The 5440-nt window shown below is 38.7% G+C and overlaps 1 non-coding gene across 1 annotated transcript; it reads left to right on the top strand.

Moving 5' to 3' along the window:
• The first annotated feature begins 5077 nt into the window (after positions 1 to 5077).
• Positions 5078 to 5184, top strand: LOC150020952 (U6 spliceosomal RNA). The gene has a single exon (XR_016513395.1). It is a non-coding gene; the product is annotated as a U6 spliceosomal RNA (small nuclear RNA).
• The last annotated feature ends 256 nt before the right edge of the window (positions 5185 to 5440 follow it).

The following is a 5440-nucleotide window of genomic DNA, read 5'->3' on the forward strand; positions in this document are numbered from 1 at the left end:
CCAGAAATACTTTTTCTTCATAATGAATACCAATTTATGATTCTTTCCTTCTTCCCACCACTTGATTTCTTTCTTAATAGGTAAATGGGACATAACTGTTTCTTAAACCCCAGATTCAACAGCATTTAGAGACTTCTTATTACCTTGCCAAAAACACTGAATTACCTTTCTAGTTCTTATTCTAATGTGTTGGAAATGGGAAACTAAGAAGTAATTTTTTAAAATACTTTCAAAAGTTCAAGATTGAACATATATGAATGACTCATGGACATGGACAACGGGGAGGGATATAATTGTGGGAGAAGGGATGGCCTGGGAGGGGGGAGCAATGGGGGAAAAATGGGACAACTGTAATTGAATAACAAAAAATAAAATTAAAAAAAAGTTCAAGATTGAAATATTTAATTACATACATTTTTAATTTCTCATTTAAGAAACAAAACTAAAAGGCAAATAAACTGGAAAATGTTAATGTTTAAAATGTATGGGACAAAAGAACAGTGTCTTAATATATAAAGAGTTCATATTAATTAATATGGAGAAAATCATAACAATAGAAAAGAAATGGATCCTCATTTTCTGTAGAAGAAACAAAAGATTTTACATACATGGGTGTTTGCTTCAGTGGGAAGGAGGCATTCTGATCCATTTCTGACCTCTTTAGACAGAAATAATGAGAGTGGAGAAGCTCAATCATAGCACAATTACTTATTTGAGATGGGTTCAGTGGGCAGACCCTCTTCTGGTATTTAGCTGTGGTGTTTAAAAAAAAATGGCACAATTATGCCGAAAGATTTCTTGCAAGAACGCCATAAGCATTACATGTTTTATTTGCTAAAATGTAAAATTTACCTTTCTGAGAAAGATGCAGACAGATCTTGGTGAGACATACTAGAAAACAGTAGACAATAGTCACAATTTGCTATTTTCAGGTCTTTGCAAGAGAGAGATAAATAATATTAAATGTACAGGGTTCTTTAAATCTATACAGGAAATCTAACTAAGGGCCTATGAAGCACACAATTTCAAATAGATAATTTCTCTTCTAAATTTCTTGTAATATAGGTAGAATTTTTAAAACACTAAGATTCCATTTTGATGCCTGTAAAAAGCTTATATGCAAAGTTTTGTTTAGGAAAACTTTTAAGCACTAACTAAAAAAACATCCCTGGACTTCCAGCCACGATGGTGGCCTAGATAGACATGCTGCATCTCCCTCCACAACTAAGAAGGGATACACCTCAAAACTAGAGACAACCAGAAGTCCCAGAAAATCAAACTGCATAGAAGTCCAACAAACAAAGATATAAAGAAGAAATACTCATCCAGATAGGTAGGAGGGGTGGAGCCAGGGCAGAAAGGACGCAGTATGGTGGCGACAGCAGTGGCAGCAGTGGCAGGCCAGCAGAAAGCGCAGCCACATGTTTTTAAAAGTCGGGACGGACACCTGGGGAGCACTCCCAGCAACAGACCAGACCACAGAGCTCATGGTCCCAGCACTGGGGAAAATAAAGCCTCATTGCTTCTGACTGTGCAAACCAGTAGGAGTTGGGGTGGAGAAAGAAAGTACTTGTTTAAAGGGCCCCCACAGTCCTAGAACATCTGCAGACCCACCCACTCTGGGAACAACAGACAGAGCAGCAGCTAGAGGGATGCCAGTCCCATACAGAAGTGGGAGAAGTGCCTGGAAAAGGGCGAGTGCTGAGCAAGCAGCATTGTTCCCTCTCAGACCCCTCCCCCACACACAATGCCACAATATGGTGAAACGGGTTGCCCTATACTGACCAATACCTAAGGCTCTGCCGCTTACAACATAACAGGTGCAACAGCTCTACCTAAGACACAGAGGTAAACAAACACAGGAGCCTGTCAAGATGAGGAGACAGAGAAGTATGGCCCAAAAGAAGGAACGGATCAAGGTTTCAGTGGGAGAACTAAGTGACGAGGAGATCGCCAACCTAACAGACATAGAGTTCAAAACACTGATGATAAAGATGCTCACAGACTTCACAGACATGTTTAAATATGGCAAATGCATAATGGAAGAAGTAAAGTCTATGTAAATAAAACAAAGGCAAATCCAAACAAAACCAATGTTGAAGGGAAGGAAAGTGGGGTTCAAATCAATGATTTGGAATATAAGGAATAAATAAACAGTCAACCAGTACTGAATGAGGAAACAAGAATTGAAAAAAATGAAGAGAGGCTTAGGAACCTCTGGGACAACTTTAAACATGCCAACATCTGAATCATACAGGTGCCAGAAAGAGAAGAGGAAGAGTAAGAAATCAAAAGTTTATGTGAAAAAATAATGAAGGAAAATTTCCCAAATTTGGTGAAGGAAATTGACATACAACTCCAGGAAGCACAGAGAGTCCCAAACAAGCTAGACCCAAAGAGAACCACATCGAGACACATCATAATTAATATGTCAAAGATTCAAGATAAAGAGAAAATCTTAAAAGCAGCAAGAAAAAAGCAGAGAGTTACCTACAAAGGGGTGCCTATAAGACTATCAGCTGATTTCTCAAAAGAAACTTTGCAGGCAAGAAAAGACTTGCAAGAAGTATTCAATATGATGAAAAGCAAGGCTCTAGAACCAAGATTACTCTGTCCAGCAAAGCTATCATTTAGAATAGAAGGGCAGATAAAGTGTTTCCCAGACAAGGTGTAGCTAAAGGAGTTCACCATCACCAAGCCATTATTGTATGAAATGTTAAAGGGACTTACTTAAGAAAAAGAAGATCAAAACTATGAACACTAAAATGACAACAAACTCACAACTATCAACAACTGAATCTAAAAAATAAAAACAAAAACAAGCTAAGCAAACAACCAGAACAGGAACAAAATCATAGGTATGGGTATCATTGGGAGAATTATTAGCTAGGAGGGGGAGGGGGGAGAAATGGGAAAAGGTGCAGGGACTAAGAAGCATAATTGGTTGGTACAAAATAGACAGGGGGAAGTTAAGAATAATATAGGAAAGGGTGAAGCCAAAGAACTTATATACATGACCCATGGACATGAACTAAGGGGGGTGGGATTGCTGGAGGGAAGGGCAGTACAGGGAAGAGGGGAGCAAAGGTAAAAGAAATTGGAACTACTGTAACAACATAATCAATAAAATATTGCTTTCCTTGTTCCCCAACAGTGAGAAAAGGTCAGGGGTAACTGAATGGAAATCAGAGAAAACACACTGTGATGAGGAAGGTATGGGAAGAAGGTGGACAATCTTCTCTGAAAGAGGAAAACTGGAACAGAAGGACTGAGAAGGTGGTCAGGAGAGCAGGTGTGGTGGGTGAAAAAGAAAGAAAAAGTGTAAATAGGAGAGCAGAGAAGGAAATAGGAGGGCTGGAAGGAAGAAAAAAATGGAAGGGAATTTTCAGGACAGCAGCAGAGTGTGTTCCTTGGGGCTCTTCCCTGATCAGTTTTCTGCGTGTCCATCTCCTTAAAGGCAGGGAAAAGTCCCCTTTTGAATGCTCCTCCCTCCTGACCCTCATTGCTGACTGAATTTTGTTCATTGGTATTGAAGTTAGAGAACACTGAAGTTGTCCTTGTAATATCTTTTACATTTTAATAAGTTTTTACTATTACAAGCTATGTTAATTGTAGAAAATTAGAGAATGCAGAGGAAACAAGGGGAGTAAAATAAAAATCACTTTTACCTACCTCTCACCAGTAGACTTAGGTATAAATCTTCCTTTTTTTAATTGTTGTTTATAAAATGAGGGCTGAAATCAATGAGCAATATCTGAATGGTGTATCATACTTGTTTCAGATAAAATTTTTAAAGGAAGAGTAGAAGCCATTTGACATCATTTTCTAGACTTTTCAATTTCATGAAACTTTTAACTTACTGTATTTAAAAAAAAAAAAAGTCAACCTTGATTTTGTCAAGAGCTGGCACAAGGGAATAGGTAGCCAAACAGAGAAAGAAAAATAATAATAATAATGGAAATTTGTATAATTAAGAAACTGAGTGAACTACTTTGAATAAGCAAAGAATATCTGTATAAATGACTTTCAATTGATCTAAAAAGTAGCATATCATTTACTTAAAACAAATGTACAACTGGTTAAGCAAATGCCCTTACTCTACAGTTTTCAGGGTAACAATTTTCATTTCAATTATTATTAGAGACTCTACAGTATCCCAACACTTTCTTCCAAACAAGTCTTAGGGCATCAGGACAAACTGTCCCAAGAAATTACATCTAAACTGAGACCTGAAGGGTATGTAGACAGATATGAACAAGCTGACAAGTGGGGTTGAGACCATGGTAGCAACAAAAGGATTCCAAGTAGAAAGAATAGTGGTACTTGAGAGGGAGGAAAGCATGTCACATTGCAAGCCATAAAAGGCTTCACCATGGGTGGATATGGAGTTTCAGGACGATATGGCATGAGATGAGGCTGGTGACGTGAGCCAACTAGGGCAGGGTCTCGCCCAGCCCTTCACCAGGCTTGGCACAGCACTTGTTCCACATGGAAAATTAGTCATAGAAGCCATTTCTCAGTGAGCCATGAGTAATGCTGTCTGCAGGGAAAGCTGTCGATCTGGAACCTTCTATATTGTAGCACTCTACCACAAAGCTTACCATTGCCACCAACGTGTGGTTCCTGCAAATCCTATCAAGGTTGGTGAAAATCAGCTAGCAAGTGTAATAGCCAGACAGCAGTTCTATAGCACTCACTATGATCCATACATTGTTCTAAGAGCTGTGGGTGAATTGACTCATTTAATCTTCACCATAATCATGTGGGATAGGTACTATTATTGGCCCCATTTTACGGATTAGAAAACACAGAGAAGTTAAGTAACTTGCCCAAAGTCACAAAGCTGGTGAGTGGCAGAGGAAGGAAATTTGGCTCCAGCAGCTGTGCCCTTAAGGATTACCCCATACACCCTCTTTGCAGGCATAAGGGGCCTACCGTATGGGCTGCGCTTTGCATCTGTGTAAAACAAACAAACAGGAGTGGGGAATGTGCCCCAGTGACATGAGGCTGCAGTCAGTATTTTGCTACAGAAGACAAACTATATGGCAAGTCCCTTAGCTAAACATTTCAGTAATCCATGCTCACTTTAGCAGCATGTATACTAAAATTAGAATGATACAGAGAAAATTAGCACAGCCCCTGTGCAAGGATGACACGCAAATTCGTGAAGCATTCCATATTTTTTGCCTGAGGAAGTGGAGGGTGCTGGATAGAGGCAGGGCAAGGGGGAAAAATCAGGACAACTATAACAGCATAATCAATAAAATATAATTTTAAAAATAAATAATAATATAATACACAATGTATAGTGTAATATATAAACTTTTTCAATAAAGTAAAAGAAATTACAGTAATTCATCAACAGGTGTGCCTTGTTCATTGGCAACGAAGTGATAATGATTACCTCTGGTATTTGTATAAAGCGCTGTCATTTACGAAG

The sequence above is a fragment of the Furipterus horrens genome, unplaced genomic scaffold (genome assembly GCF_987537825.1).
Source record: "Furipterus horrens unplaced genomic scaffold, mFurHor1.1.pri manual_scaffold_1, whole genome shotgun sequence".
Lineage (NCBI taxonomy): Eukaryota > Metazoa > Chordata > Mammalia > Chiroptera > Furipteridae > Furipterus > Furipterus horrens.